Here is a 16,937-nt window from a genome sequence, read left to right as displayed (position 1 = left end):
TGAAACATACAAAATTCATTATGACGAGCCTTCACAAATGTAATGTTCTTAAGAGTCGTCGCCGGTGATGATCGGCATGAAGAAGAAGTGTTCGACCACGAGTTGAATGGTGGACCGAAAGTGCAGGATCATGAGCACTCGCCAAAAACCAGTCGCACTCACCACTGAGACAAAGCGCTCAAACGAGGCACGAGGGTTTGCTTAGGGCCATATAGACAGTGACGAAGACGACAAACCATGCCATCAGGAAGAGAACCCAGGTGGTGGCTACATGTTGGCATTCTTGACATCAAGCCGAGAGACGGACTAGCGACGAATAGAAGCCACATTGAGAAGTGTGCGAAGAGTGGTCGTGTGGGCCATATATATATATATATATAGGAGAAAACGTCTTATCGTAGTCATGACCATGTTCTCACCCCTAAACGAGCTGTGTAACGCTCGAGAGTATCATCAGTCTTAACCTTGTAAACCCACTTACTAGTGATGAGATGAGCACGGGGAAGAAGGGAAATGATACTCCATGTCTCGAGCGGGCAAGAGCATCAATCTTCGATGCCATCACATCCAACCATTTGGGATGAACAAGCGATAAGAAGTCGTCTCGGGAAGAGCTGCACAGTAACCATAGCAGTAAATAGGCACAAGCGAGGCAGAAGTGGGCGAGCTTGAAAGCCAATTTTTGAATAAGAGATAAATAAACAATTGAATTTGAAAAAAAACTTCTTTATTCCTTTCTTAGAAAAAAGTAGCTTCCTCAATTGTAGCCAATATTTTATTGCGAATAATTTCGACAACCTCAGGAGAAAAGCACGCTAGCTTTGATTAGAGATTACGATGGTGTAAATTAATCCACACCTTTTTGCTTACAAACGCATAATGTTGTAGAATATGGACATGGGTCTTGACATCTAGGCAAACCTCCCTATGATTTCTAAAACAATATAAAGCATTATGGTGAATACGCGTAGAGAACTGCGTGAACCATGATAGCAAAAGGCTTATTGGTAAGACCTCACTACGAGAAGAAATAAAGTATATCCAGGTGTGTCGAGAGAGGTCACTAGCGGAGGCAAAGGGAGATGGACCCCTGAGATCAGAGTAAACAAGGTCGAAAGGACGCTGAGACATTGTCTCGCTATGACTAGGTAACTGGACCACGGATTAGAGACATCGTCGGAGGCGGATCCAAGAAGACCATGTTAAACTAAGGATGAGAGATCACAAGCGACCCAAGGCGATGATGTCACTGCTGAAAATAGCTGGTAGACAAGGCAATAGAGCCAGAGACTGGCGGTGGCGGCAGAGGGACTTGATCCAGCATCCCACGTGCATGTGCACTCTATGTACCATGCCATTCGGCTTGTTCTTCTGTTGCTTGCGGGTTGTGTGCCACGCACTTGATTAAGCACCTCGGGTTCTCCTAGTGTGTGCCCTTGGCCTCGACTTTAGGTAGCGCGTGGCGTCGGCCCGCCCCGTTCATGATCCAGGTACGTGTCGACTGTCCGAGCTCATACTCACCATTGGTGGTGCTCGAGCGTGCGGTTATGGTGTCGTACAACAAGGGAACGCGGGATGTGGGATTGAGACAGTGCTCATAAAACCCACAACAAGGTAAAGGTTCCTATGCAGACTCGCAGGGAGCGGAGGTGGTCACAAATGTGGATGTTGGCTCCATAGGAGTCTCAACAATGCGCTTATCACTAAGAGCAACATGAGCAAGAAGATCCTGGATATACTTCTCCAAGAAATACGGAACAATCTCAAGGAAGTAGCGAAGAGAAACAAGATCAAACATACAAAATTCATTATGACGAGCCTTCACAAATGTAATGTTCTTAAGAGTCGTCGCCGGTGATGATCGGCATGAAGAAGAAGTGTTCGACCACGAGTTGAATGATGGACCGAAAGTGCAGGATCATGAGCACTCGCCAAAAACCAGTCGCAATCACCACTGAGACAAAGCGCTCAAACTAGCCACGAGGGTTTGCTTAGGGCCATATAGACAGTGACGAAGACGACAAACCATGCCATCAGGAAGAGAACCCAGGTGGTGGCTACATGTTGGCATTCTTGACATCAAGCCGAGAAACAGACTAGCGACGAATAGAAGCCACATTGAGAAGTGTGCGAAGAGTGGTCGTGTGGGCCATATATATATAGGAGAAAACGTCTTATCGTAGTCATGACCATGTTCTCACCACTAAACGAGCTGTGTAACGCTCGAGAGTATCATCAGTCTTAACCTTGTAAACCCACTTACAAGTGATGAGATGAGCACGGGGAAGAAGGGAAATGATATTCCATGTGTCGAGCGGGCAAGAGCATCAATCTTCGATGCCATCACATCCAACCATTTGGGATGAACAAGCTCATGATAAGAAGTCGTCTCGGGAAGAGCTGCACAGTAACCATAGCAGTAAATAGGCACAAGCGAGGCAGAAGCGGGCGAGCTCGAAAGCCATCAGTAGGCTAGGTTGGAATAGAGATTACGATGGTGTAAATTAAGCCACACCTTTCTGTTTACAAACGTACAGTGTTGAAGAGTATCAAAGGTGTTGTAGAGTATAGACATGGCTCTTCGACATCTAGGCAAACCTCCCTACAATTTCTAAAACAATATAAAGCATTATGGTGAATAGGCGTAGAGAAGGGAACTGAGTGTGAACCATGACAGCAAAAGGCTTATAGATAAGACCTCACTACAAGAAGAAATAAAGTATATCCAGGTTTGTCGAGAGAAGTCACTAGCAGAGGCAAAGGGAGATGGACCCCTGAGATCAGAGTAAACAAGGTCGAAAGGACGCTGAGACACTGTCTCGCTATGACTAGGGACCTGGACCACGAGTTAGAGACATCGTCGGAGACGGATCCAAGAAGACTACGTTGAACTAAGGATCAACGTTCACAAGCGACCCAAGGCGATGATGGCATTGCTGAAAATAGTTTATAGACAAGGCAACAGAGGCAGAGACTGGCGCTGGCGGCAAAGGGAGTTGATCCAACATCCCACGTGCTTTGCACTCTCCGTACCCTGCCGATTCGGTTGGTGTTCTTCTCTTGCTTGCGGGTTGTGTGCCACGCACTTGATTAAGCACCCCAGGTTCTCCTACTGTCGCCCTTGGCCTTGACTTTAGGTAGCACCTGTCGTTGGCTCGCCCCGTTCATACTCCAGGTACGCGTCGACTGTCCTAGCTCCTGCTCACCATTGGTGATGCTCGAGCGTGCGGTTATGGTGTCGCACAACAAGGGAACACGGGGTGTGGGATTGAGACAGTGCTCATAAAACTCGTAGCAAGGTGAAGGTTCCTATGCAGACTCGCAGGGAGCAGAGGCGCTCACAAATGTGGATGTTGGCTCCATAGGAGTCTCAACAATGCGCTTATCACTAAGAGCAACATGAGCAAGAAGATCCTGGATATACTTCTCCAGGAAATACGAAACAATCTCAAGGAAGTAGCAAAGAGGACCAAGATCAAACATACAAAATTCATTATGACGAGCCTTCACAAATGTAATGTTCTTAAGAGTCGTCGCCGGTGATGATCGACATGTAGAAGAAGTGTTTGACCACGAGTTGAATGGTGGACCGAAAGTGCAGGATCATGAGCACTCGCCAAAAACCAGTCACAGTCACCACTGAGACAAAGCGCTCAAACGAGGCACGAGGGTTTGCTTAGGGCCATATAGACAACGACGAAGACGACAAACCATGCCATCAGGAAGAGAACCCAGGTGGTGGCTACATGTTGGCATTCTTGACATCAAGCTGAGAGACAGTCTAGCGACGAATAGAAGCCACATTGAGAACTGTGCGAAGAGTGGTCGTGTGGGCTATATAGTCTCGTCGTAGTCATGACCATGTTATCACTACTAAACGAGCTGTGTAACGCTCGAGAGTATCGTTAGTCTTAACCTTGTAAACCCACTTACAAGTGCTGAGATGAGCACAGGGAAGAAGGGAAATGAGATTCCATGCGTGAGCGGGCAAGAGCATCAATCTTCGATGCCATCACATCCAGCCATAAGTCGTCTCGGGAAGAGCCGCACAGTAACCATAGCAGTAAATAGGCATAAGCGAGGCAGAAGCGGGCGAGCTCGAAAGCCATAAGCACGCTAGCTTTGATTAGAGATTAGGATGGTGTAAATTAATCCACATGCTTTTGCTTACAAACGCATAGTGTTGTATAATATGGACATGGGTCTTGACATCTAGGCAAACCTCCCTACGATTTCTAAAACAATATAAAGCATTATCGTGAATACGCGTAGAGAACTGTGTGAACCATGATAGCAAAAGGCTTATAGGTAAGACCTCACTACGAGAAGAAATAAAGTATATCCAGGTGTGTTGAGAGAGGTCACTAGCGGAGGCAAAGGGAGATGGACCCCTGAGATCAGAGTAAACAAGGTCGAAAGGACGCTGAGACATTGTCTCGCTATGACTAGGTAACTGGACCACGGATTAGAGACATCGTCGGAGACAGATCCAAGAAGACCATGTTAAACTAAGGATGAGAGATCACAAGCGACCCAAGGTGATGATGTCACTGCTGAAAATAGCTGGTAGATAAGGCAATAGAGCCAGAGACTGGCGGTGGCGGCAGAGGGACTTGATCCAGCATCCCTCGTGCATGTGCACTCTATGTACCATGCCATTCGGCTTGTTGTTCTTCTCTTGCTTTCGGTTTGTGTGCCACGCACTTGATTAAGCACCTCAGGTTCTCCTAGTGTGCGCCCTTGGCCTTGACTTTAGGTAGCGCGTGTCGTCGGCCTGCCCCTTTCATGATCCAGGTACGCGTCGACTGTCTGAGCTCGTACTCACCATTGGTGGTGCTCGAGCGTGCTGTTATGGTGTCGCAATACAAGGGAACGCGGGATGTGGGATTGAGACAGTGCTCATAAAACCCACAACAAGGCAAAGGTTCCTATGCAGACTCGCAGGGAGCGGAGGTGGTCACAAATGTGGATGTTGCCTCCATAGGAGTCTCAAGAATGCGCTTATCACTAAGAGCAACATGAGCAAGAAGATCCTGGATAAACTTCTCCAAGAAATACGGAACAATCTCAAGGAAGTAGTGAAGAGAAACAAGATCAAACATACAAAATTCATTATGACGAGCCTTCACAAATGTAATGTTCTTAAGAGTCGTCGTCGGTGATGATCGGCATGTAGAAGAAGTGTTCGACCACGAGTTGAATGGTGGACCGAAAGTGCAGGATCATGAGCACTCGCCAAAAACCAGTCGCAATCACCACTGAGACAAAGCGCTCAAACGAGGCACGAGGGTTTGCTTAGGGCCATATAGACAGCGACGAAGACGACAAACCATGCCATCAGGAAGAGAACCCAGGTGGTGGCTACATGTTGGCATTCTTGACATCAAGCCGAGAGACAGACTAGCGACGAATAGAAGCCACATTGAGAAGTGTGCGAAGAGTGGTCGTGTGGGCCATATATATATAGGAGAAAACTGCTTATCGTAGTCATGACCATGTTCTCACCACTAAACGAGCTGTGTAACGCTCGAGAGTATCATCAGTATTAACCTTGTAAACCCACTTATAAGTGATGAGATGAGCATGGGGAAGAAGGGAAATGATATTCCATGTGTCGAGCGGGCAAGAGCATCAATCTTCGATGCCATCACATCCAACCATTTGGGATGAACAAGCTCACGATAAGAAGACGTCTTGGGAAGAGCTGCACAGTAACCATAGCAGTCAATAGGCGTAAGCGAGGCAGAAGCGGGCGAGCTCGAAAGCCATCAGTAGGCTAGGTTGGAATAGAGATTATGATGGTGTAAATTAAGCCACACCTTTCTGTTTACAAATGTACAGTGTTGTAGAGAATCAAAGGTGTTGTAGAGTATAGACATGGCTCTTGACATCTAGGCAAACCTCCCTACAATTTCTAAAACAATATAAAGCATTATGGTGAATAGGAGTAGAGAAGAGAATTGAGTGTGAACCATGACAGCAAAAGGCTTATAGATAAGACCTCACTACAAGAAGAAATAAAGTATATCCAGGTGTGTCGAGAGAGGTCACTAGCGGAGGCAAAGGGAGACGGACCCCTGAGATCAGAGTAAACAAGGTCGAAAGGACGCTAAGACACTGTCTCACTATGACTAAGTAACTGGACCACAGATTAGAGACATCGTCGGAGACGGATCCAAGAAGACCATGTTGAACTAAGGATGAGAGATCACAAGCGACCCAAGGCGATGATGTCACTGCTGAAAATAGCTGGTATACAAGGCAACAGAGGCAGAGACTGGCGCTGGCGGCAAAGGGACTTGATCCAACATCCCACGTGCATGTGCACTCTTCGTACCCTGCCGATTCGGCTTGGTGTTCTTCTCCTGCTTGCGGGTTGTGTGCCACACACTTGATTGAGCACCCCAGGTTCTCCTACTGTTCGCCCTTGGCCTTGACTTTAGGTAGCACCTGTCGTCGGCTCGCCCCGTTCATAATCCAGGTACGCGTCGACTGTCCTAGCTCCTGCTCACCATTGGTGATGCTCGAGCGTGCGGTTATGGTGTCGCACAAGAAGGGAACACGGGGTGTGGGATTGAGACAGCGCTCATAAAACTCGTAGCAAGGTAAAGGTTCCTATGCAGACTCGCAGGGAGCAGAGGTGCTCACAAATGTGGATGTTGGCTCCATAGGAGTCTCAACAATGCACTTATCACTAAGAGCAACATGAGCAAGAAGATCCTAGATATACTTCTCCAGGAAATACTAAACAATCTCAAGGAAGTAGCGAAGAGGACCAAGATCAAACATACAAAATTCATTATGATGAGCCTTCACAAATGTAATGTTCTTAAGAGTCGTCGCCGGTGACGATCGGCATGTAGAAGAAGTGTTTGACCACGAGTTGAATGGTGGACCGAAAGTGCAGGATCATGAGCACTCGCCAAAAACCAGTCGCAATCACCACTGAGACAAAGCGCTCAAACGGGGCACGAGGGTTTGCTGAGGGCCATATAGACAACGACGAAGACGACAAACCATGCCATCAGGAAGAGAACCCAGGTGGTGGCTACATGTTGGCATTCTTGACATCAAGCTGAGAGACAGACTAGCAACGAGTAGAAGCCACATTGAGAACTGTGCGAAGAGTGGTCGTGTGGGCCATATAGTTTCGTCGTAGTCATGACCATGTTATCACTACTAAACAAGATGTGTAACGCTCGAGAGTATCGTCAGTCTTAACATTGTAAACCCACTTACAAGTGCTGAGATGAGCACAGGGAAGAAGGGAAATGAGATTCCATGCGTGAGCGGGCAAGAGCATCAATCTTCGATGCTATCACATCCAGCCATAAGTCGTCTCGGGAAGAGCCGCACAGTAACCATAGCAGTAAATAGGCACAAGCGAGGCAGAAGCGGGCGAGCTCGAAAGCCATAAGTACGCTAGCTTTGATTACAGATTATGATGGTGTAAATTAATCCACACCTTTTTGCTTACAAATGCATAGTGTTGTAGAATATGGACATGGGTCTTGACATCTAGGCAAACCTCCCTACGATTTCTAAAACAATATAAAGCATTATGGTGAATACGCGTAGAGAACTAAGTGTGAACCATGACGGCAAAAGGCTTATAGATAAGACCTCACTACGAGAAGAAATAAAGTATATCCAGGTGTGTTGAGAGAGGTCACTAGCGGAGGCAAAGGGAGATCGACCCCTGAGATGAGAGTAAACAAGGTCGAAAGGACGCTGAGACATTGTCTCGCTATGACTAGGTTACTGGACCACGGATTAGAGACATCGTCGGAGGCGGATCCAAGAAGACCATGTTAAACTAAGGATGAGAGATCACAAGCGACCCAAGGCGATGATGTCACTGCTGAAAATAGCTGGTAGACAAGGCAATAGAGCCAGAGACTGGCGGTGGCGGCAGAGGGACTTGATCCAGCATCCCACGTGCATGTGCACTCTATGTACCATGCCATTCGGCTTGTTGTTCTTCTGTTGCTTGCGGGTTGTGTGCCACGCACTTGATTAAGCACCTCGGGTTCTCCTAGTGTGTGCCCTTGGCCTTGACTTTAGGTAGCGCGTGCCGTCGGCCCGCCCCGTTCATGATCCAGGTACGCGTCGACTGTCCGAGCTCATACTCACCATTGGTGGTGCTCGAGCGTGCGGTTATGGTGTCGCACAACAAGGGAACGCGGGATGTGGGATTGAGACAGTGCTCATAAAACCCACAACAAGGTAAAGGTTCCTATGCAGACTCGCAGGGAGCGGAGGTGGTCACAAATGTGGATGTTGGCTCCATAGGAGTCTCAACAATGCGCTTATCACTAAGAGCAACATGAGCAAGAAGATCCTGGATATACTTCTCCAAGAAATACGGAACAATCTCAAGGAAGTAGTGAAGAGAAACAAGATGAAACATACAAAATTCATTATGACGAGCCTTCACAAATGTAATGTTCTTAAGAGTCGTCGCCGGTGATGATCGGCATGAAGAAGAAGTGTTCGACCACGAGTTGAATGGTGGACCAAAAGTGCAGGATCATGAGCACTCGCCAAAAACCAGTCGCAATCACCACTGAGACAAAGCGCTCAAACTAGCCACGAGGGTTTGCTTAGGGCCATATAGACAGTGACGAAGACGACAAACCATGCCATCAGGAAGAGAACCCAGGTGGTGGCTACATGTTGGCATTCTTGACATCAAGCCGAGAAACAGACTAGCGACGAATAGAAGCCACATTGAGAAGTGTGCGAAGAGTGGTCGTGTGGGCCATATATATATAGGAGAAAACGTCTTATCGTAGTCATGACCATGTTCTCACCACTAAACGAGCTGTGTAACGCTCGAGAGTATCATCAGTCTTAACCTTGTAAACCCACTTACAAGTGATGAGATGAGCACGGGGAAGAAGGGAAATGATATTCCATGTGTCGAGCGGGCAAGAGCATCAATCTTCGATGCCATCACATCCAACCATTTGGGATGAACAAGCTCATGATAAGAAGTCGTCTCGGGAAGAGCTGCACAGTAACCATAGCAGTAAATAGGCACAAGCGAGGCAGAAGCGGGCGAGCTCGAAAGCCATCAGTAGGCTAGGTTGGAATAGAGATTACGATGGTGTAAATTAAGCCACACCTTTCTGTTTACAAACGTACAGTGTTGAAGAGTATCAAAGGTGTTGTAGAGTATAGACATGGCTCTTCGACATCTAGGCAAACCTCCCTACAATTTCTAAAACAATATAAAGCATTATGGTGAATAGGCGTAGAGAAGGGAACTGAGTGTGAACCATGACAGCAAAAGGCTTATAGATAAGACCTCACTACAAGAAGAAATAAAGTATATCCAGGTTTGTCGAGAGAAGTCACTAGCAGAGGCAAAGGGAGATGGACCCCTGAGATCAGAGTAAACAAGGTCGAAAGGACGCTGAGACACTGTCTCGCTATGACTAGGTACCTGGACCACGAGTTAGAGACATCGTCGGAGACGGATCCAAGAAGACTACGTTGAACTAAGGATCAACGTTCACAAGCGACCCAAGGCGATGATGGCACTGCTGAAAATAGTTTATAGACAAGGCAACAGAGGCAGAGACTGGCGCTGGAGGCAAAGGGAGTTGATCCAACATCCCACGTGCTTTGCACTCTCCGTACCCTGCCGATTCGGTTGGTGTTCCTCTCCTGCTTGCGGGTTGTGTGCCACGCACTTGATTAAGCACCCCAGGTTCTCCTACTGTCGCCCTTGGCCTTGACTTTAGGTAGCACCTGTCGTTGGCTCGCCCCGTTCATACTCCAGGTACGCGTCGACTGTCCTAGCTCCTGCTCACCATTGGTGATGCTCGAGTGTGCGGTTATGGTGTCGCACAACAAGGGAACACGGGGTGTGGGATTGAGACAGTGCTCATAAAACTCGTAGCAAGGTGAAGGTTCCTATGCAGACTCGCAGGGAGCAGAGGCGCTCACAAATGTGGATGTTGGCTCCATAGGAGTCTCAACAATGCGCTTATCACTAAGAGCAACATGAGCAAGAAGATCCTGGATATACTTCTCCAGGAAATACGAAACAATCTCAAGGAAGTAGCAAAGAGGACCAAGATCAAACATACAAAATTCATTATGACGAGCCTTCACAAATGTAATGTTCTTAAGAGTCGTCGCCGGTGATGATCGACATGTAGAAGAAGTGTTTGACCACGAGTTGAATGGTGGACCGAAAGTGCAGGATCATGAGCACTCGCCAAAAACCAGTCACAGTCACCACTGAGACAAAGCGCTCAAACGAGGCACGAGGGTTTGCTTAGGGCCATATAGACAACGGCGAAGACGACAAACCATGCCATCAGGAAGAGAACCCAGGTGGTGGCTACATGTTGGCATTCTTGACATCAAGCTGAGAGACAGTCTAGCGACGAATAGAAGCCACATTGAGAACTGTGCGAAGAGTGGTCGTGTGGGCTATATAGTCTCGTCGTAGTCATGACCATGTTATCACCACTAAACGAGCTGTGTAACGCTCGAGAGTATCGTTAGTCTTAACCTTGTAAACCCACTTACAAGTGCTGAGATGAGCACAGGGAAGAAGGGAAATGAGATTCCATGCGTGAGCGGGCAAGAGCATCAATCTTCGATGCCATCACATCCAGCCATAAGTCGTCTCGGGAAGAGCCGCACAGTAACCATAGCAGTAAATAGGCATAAGCGAGGCAGAAGCGGGCGAGCTCGAAAGCCATAAGCACGCTAGCTTTGATTAGAGATTAGGATGGTGTAAATTAATCCACATGCTTTTGCTTACAAACGCATAGTGTTGTATAATATGGACATGGGTCTTGACATCTAGGCAAACCTCCCTACGATTTCTAAAACAATATAAAGCATTATCGTGAATACGCGTAGAGAACTGTGTGAACCATGATAGCAAAAGGCTTATAGGTAAGACCTCACTACGAGAAGAAATAAAGTATATCCAGGTGTGTTGAGAGAGGTCACTAGCGGAGGCAAAGGGAGATGGACCCCTGAGATCAGAGTAAACAAGGTCGAAAGGACGCTGAGACATTGTCTCGCTATGACTAGGTAACTGGACCACGGATTAGAGACATCGTCGGAGACGGATCCAAGAAGACCATGTTAAACTAAGGATGAGAGATCACAAGCGACCCAAGGTGATGATGTCACTGCTGAAAATAGCTGGTAGACAAGGCAATAGAGCCAGAGACTGGCGGTGGCGGCAGAGGGACTTGATCCAGCATCCCTCGTGCATGTGCACTCTATGTACCATGCCATTTGGCTTGTTGTTCTTCTCTTGCTCTCGGTTTGTGTGCCATGCACTTGATTAAGCACCTCAGGTTCTCCTAGTGTGCGCCCTTGTCCTCGACTTTAGGTAGCGCGTGTCGTCGGCCTGCCCCTTTCATGATCCAGGTACGCGTCGACTGTCTGAGCTCGTACTCACCATTGGTGGTGCTCGAGCGTGCTGTTATGGTGTCGCACAACAGGGGAACGCGGGATGTGGGATTGAGACAGTGCTCATAAAACCCACAACAAGGAAAAGGTTCCTATGCAGACTCGCAGGGAGCGGAGGTGGTCACAAATGTGGATGTTGGCTCCATAGGAGTCTCAACAATGCGCTTATCACTAAGAGCAACATGAGCAAGAAGATCCTGGATAAACTTGTCCAAGAAATACGGAACAATCTCAAGGAAGTAGTGAAGAGAAACAAGATCAAACATACAAAATTCATTATGACGAGCCTTCACAAATGTAATGTTCTTAAGAGTCGTCGTCGGTGATGATCGGCATGTAGAAGAAGTGTTCGACCACGAGTTGAATGGTGGACCGAAAGTGCAGGATCATGAGCACTCGCCAAAAACCAGTCACAATCACCACTGAGACAAAGCGCTCAAACGAGGCATGAGGGTTTGCTTAGGGCCATATAGACAGCGACGAAGACGACAAACCATGCCATCAGGAAGAGAACCCAGGTGGTGGCTACATGTTGGCATTCTTGACATCAAGCCGAGAGACAGACTAGCGACGAATAGAAGCCACATTGAGAAGTGTGCGAAGAGTGGTCGTGTGGGCCATATATATATAGGAGAAAACTGCTTATCGTAGTCATGACCATGTTCTCACCACTAAACGAGCTGTGTAACGCTCGAGAGTATCATCAGTATTAACCTGTAAACCCACTTACAAGTGATGAGATGAGCACGGGGAAGAAGGGAAATGATATTCCATGTGTCGAGCGGGCAAGAGCATCAATCTTCGATGCCATCACATCCAACCATTTGGGATGAACAAGCTCACGATAAGAAGACGTCTCGGGAAGAGCTGCACAGTAACCATAGCAGTCAATAGGCATAAGCGAGGCAGAAGCGAGCGAGCTCGAAAGCCATCAGTAGGCTAGGTTGGAATAGAGATTATGATGGTGTAAATTAAGCCACACCTTTCTGTTTACAAACGTATAGTGTTGTAGAGTATCAAAGGTGTTGTAGAGTATAGACATGGCTCTTCGACAACTAGGCAAACCTCCCTACAATTTCTAAAACAATATAAAGCATTATGGTGAATAGGCGTAGAGAAGAGAACTGAGTGTGAACCATGACAGCAAAAGGCTTATAGGTAAGACCTCACTACGAGAAGAAATAAAGTATATCCAGGTGTGTCGAGAGAAGTCACTAGCGGAGGCAAAGGGAGATGGACCACTGATATCAGAGTAAACAAGGTCGAAAGGACGCTGAGACACTGTCTCGCTATGACTAGGTACCTGGACCACGAATTAGAGACATCGTCGGAGATGGATCCAAGAAGACTACGTTGAACTAAGGATCAGCGTTCACAAGCGACCCACGGCGATGATGCCACTGCTGAAAATAGTTGGTAGACAAGGCAACAGAGGCAGAGACTGGCGCTGGCGGCAAAGGGAATTGATCCAACATCCCACGTGCTTTGCACTCTTCGTACCCTGCCGATTTTGCTTGGTGTTCTTCTCCTGCTTGCGGGTTGTGTGCCACGCACTTGATTAAGCACCCCAGGTTCTCCTACTGTCCGCCCTTGGCCTTGACTTTAGGTAGCACCTGTCGTTGGCTCGCCCCATTCATAATCCAGGTATGCGTCGACTGTCCTAGCTCCTGCTCACCATTGGTGATGCTCGAGCGTGCGATTATGGTGTCGCACAACAAGGGAACACGGGGTGTGGGATTGAGACAGTGCTCATAAAATTCGTAGCAAGGTAAAGGTTCCTATGCAGACTCGCAGGGAGCAGAGGCGCTCACAAATGTGGATGTTGGCTCCATAGGAGTCTCAACAATGCGCTTATCACTAAGAGCAACATGAGCAAGAAGATCCTGGATATACTTCTCCAAGAAATACGGAACAATCTCAAGGAAGTAGCGAAGAGAAACAAGATGAAACATACAAAATTCATTATGACGAGCCTTCACAAATGTAATGTTCTTAAGAGTCGTCGCCGGTGATGATCGGCATGAAGAAGAAGTGTTCGACCACGAGTTGAATGGTGGACCGAAAGTGCAGGATCATGAGCACTCGCCAAAAACCAGTCGCAATCACCACTGAGACAAAGCGCTCAAACGAGGCACGAGGGTTTGCTTAGGGCCATATAGACAACGACGAAGACGACAAACCATGCCATCAGGAAGAGAACCCAGGTGGTGGCTACATGTTGGCATTCTTGACATCAAGCTGAGAGACAAACTAGCGACGAATAGAAGCCACATTGAGAAGTGTGCGAAGAGTGGTCGTGTGGGCCATATAAATGAGCTGTGTAACGCTCGAGAGTATCTTCAGTCTTAACCTTGTAAACCCACTTACAAGTGCTGAGATAAGCACAGGGAAGAAGGGAAATGAGATTCCATGCGTGAGCGGGCAAGAGCATCAATCTTCGATGCCATCACATCCAGCCATTTGGGATGAACAACCTCATGATAAGTCGTCTCGGGAAGAGCCGCACAGTAACCATAGCAGTAAATAGGCATAAGCGAGGCAGAAGCGGGCGAGCTCGAAAGCCATAAGTACGCTAGCTTTAATTAGAGATTACGATGGTGTAAATTAATCCACACCTTTTTGCTTACAAACGCATAGTGTTGTAGAATATGGACACGGGTCTTGACATCTAGGCAAACCTCCCTACGATTTCTAAAACAATATAAAGCATTATCGTGAATAGGCGTAGAGAACCGAGTGTGAACCGTGACAACAAATGGCTTATAGATAAGACCTCACTATGATAAGAAATAAAGTATATCCAGGTGTGTCAAGAAAGGTCACTAGCGGAGGCAAAGGGAGATGGACCCCTAAGAGCAGAGTAAACAAGGTCGAAAGGACGCTGAGACATTGTCTCGCTATGACTAGGTTACTGGACCACGGATTAGAGACAACGTCGGAGACGGATCCAAGAAGACTACGTTGAACTAAGGATCAGCGTTCACAAGCGACCCAAGGCGATGATGCCACTTCTGAAAATAGTTGGTAGACAAGGCAACAGAGGCAGAGACTGGCGCTGGCGGCAAAGGGACTTGATCCAACATCCCACGTGCTTTGCACTCTCCGTACCCTGCCGATTCGGCTTGGTGTTCTTCTCCTGCTTGCGGGTTGTGTGCCACGCACTTGATTAAGCACCACAGGTTCTCCTACTGCCCGCCCTTGGCCTTGACTTTAGGTAGCACCTGTCGTCGGCTCACCTCGTTCATACTCCAGGTACGCGTCGACTGTCCTAGCTCCTGCTCACCATTGGTGATGCTCGAGCGTGCGATTATGGTGTCGCACAACAAGGGAACACCGGATGTGGGATTGAGACAGTGCACATAAAACCCACAACAAGGTAAAGGTTCCTATGCAGACTCGCAGGGAGCGGAGGTGGTCACAAATGTGGATGTTGGCTCCATAGGAGTCTCAACAATGCGCTTATCACTAAGAGCAACATGAGCAAGAAGATCCTGGATATATTTCTACAGGAAATACGGAACAATCTCAAGGAAGTAGCGAAGAGGACCAAGATCAAACATACAAAATTCATTATGACGAGGCTTTGCAAATGTAATGTTCTTAAGAGTCGTCGCCGGTGATGATCGGCATGTAGAAGAAGTGTTTGACCACGAGTTGAATGGTGGACCGAAAGTGCAGGATCATGAGCACTCGCGAAAAACTAGTCGCAATCACCACTGAGACATCGCTCAAACCAGGCACGAGGGTTTGCTTAGGGCCATATAGACAGCGACGAAGACGGCAAACCATGCCATCAGGAAGAGAACCCATGGTGTAAATTAATCCACACCTTTTTGCTTACAAACGCATAGTGTTGTATAATATGGACATGGGTCTTGACATCTAGGCAAACTTCCCTACGATTTCCAAAACAATATAAAGCATTATGGTGAATAGGCGTAGAGAACTGAGTGTGAACCATGACAGCAAAAGGCTTGTAGATAAGACCTCACTACGAGAAGAAATAAAGTATATCCAGGTGTGTCGAGAGAGGTCAATAGCGGAGGCAAAGGGAGATGGACCCCTGAGATCAGAGTAAACAAGGTCGAAAGGACGCTGAGACATTGTCTCGCCATGACTAGGTAACTGGACCACGGATTAGAGACATCGTCGGAGACGGATCCAAGAAGACCATGTTGAACTAAGGATGAGAGATCACAAGCGACCCAAGGCGATGATGTCACTGCTGAAAATAGCTGGTGGACAAGGCAAGAGAGCCAGAGACTGGCGGTGGCGGCAGAGGGACTTGATCCAGCATCCCATGTGCATGTGCACTCTATGTACCATGCCATTCGGCTTGTTGTTCTTCTCTTGCTTGCAGGTTGTGTGGCACCATGAAGAGATGAAGCCGCATACGACGAGCCATGGGCTCCAAGACGGTGCCTTCAGGAAGGTTACGACACCGGAGCGCCGCCACCGCCTGATCCGAGGATCAAAGTTTCCCTAGGAGCCACACGAAGACAATGAGAGCCGTGACGACGCCTTCAGGAAGGGAACGAGCTACGCCATCGCCGGTCCGCCCGAAGACAGAGCAGGTTTTCACCCCGGACAATACTCACCGCCAACGAACGCCGCACCCCGACAACCACGCCGCCCACACGACCATGGCCACCGGGCAACACCAAGCGACAGGCTCTGCCCAAGAGCACCGCGCAACCACCACCAGGGCCGCCGCCCCGGCATCCGAGACCTAGATACCACATCACCCGACACCTGCCGCTACCCCAACCGAAGAGACGATCGGAACCAGGGCAAGCCTCCATCGATTCGTCCTGCAGCACCGGGCGCGAGACGAGCTAGGTCCTGCTGCCGGGCGCGAGACGAGTGCGGTCCTGCTGCCGGGCGCGAGACGAGCACGATCCTGCTGCCGGGTGCGAGACGAGCTCAGTCCTGCTGCCGGGCGCGAGACGAGCTCGGTCCTGCTGCCCGAGCGCGAGACTAGTGATGAGCTGCAGCACGGAGAGGGTCATCCTTCAACGGAAATAGCACTCGGACAACGAGGAGATAGATGAAGGGCCGCCACAAGCCACCTACGGACGAGCCGACGCCGGTATAAGCCAGCCGCCACTGCAACCGACTTGCCAAGGCACCGCGGAGCCATCCACGGCCAGAGCAGCAGCCGCCCCGGCCACTGCCCAACCCACGCCGCCTGGCGAGCTCCAGGCGTCGGAGCCGCCGGGCACGCACCCGCGCATCCAGCCGTCCCCAAGCACCCACCCTCGAGCGTCACCCCAATGCCGGAAGGACGGAAAGGCCCCATCTTGAGCTGGAGAACCCCGACCTCCCACAATCCAGCCCGCAATGGGCCCCTGGCAGCACCGCCAGCCACCAGGAAAGCTGGATCCGGCGCCCATCCAGCTAGATCGGAGTGAAAGCCGAGGGGGGAGGAGTCAGAGACGGCGGAGAGAGGGAGCCGCCGCCCGCCACCGCCAGCCGCGGCCCGCCGCCGT

The 16,937-nt window shown here is 48.9% G+C and overlaps 1 long non-coding RNA gene across 2 annotated transcripts in view; it reads left to right on the top strand.

The window, feature by feature from the left end:
• LOC123162026 (uncharacterized) overlaps nucleotides 1–16,937 on the top strand; it is a 48,328-nt gene that overhangs the window by 25,856 nt on the left and 5,535 nt on the right. The window lies entirely within an intron of this gene.

This window comes from Triticum aestivum, chromosome 7B (genome assembly GCF_018294505.1).
Source record: "Triticum aestivum cultivar Chinese Spring chromosome 7B, IWGSC CS RefSeq v2.1, whole genome shotgun sequence".
NCBI classification, from domain to species: Eukaryota; Viridiplantae; Streptophyta; class Magnoliopsida; order Poales; family Poaceae; genus Triticum; species Triticum aestivum.
The sequence above is the reverse complement of the archived record's forward strand: the minus strand, read 5'-3'. Positions and strand labels throughout refer to the sequence as shown.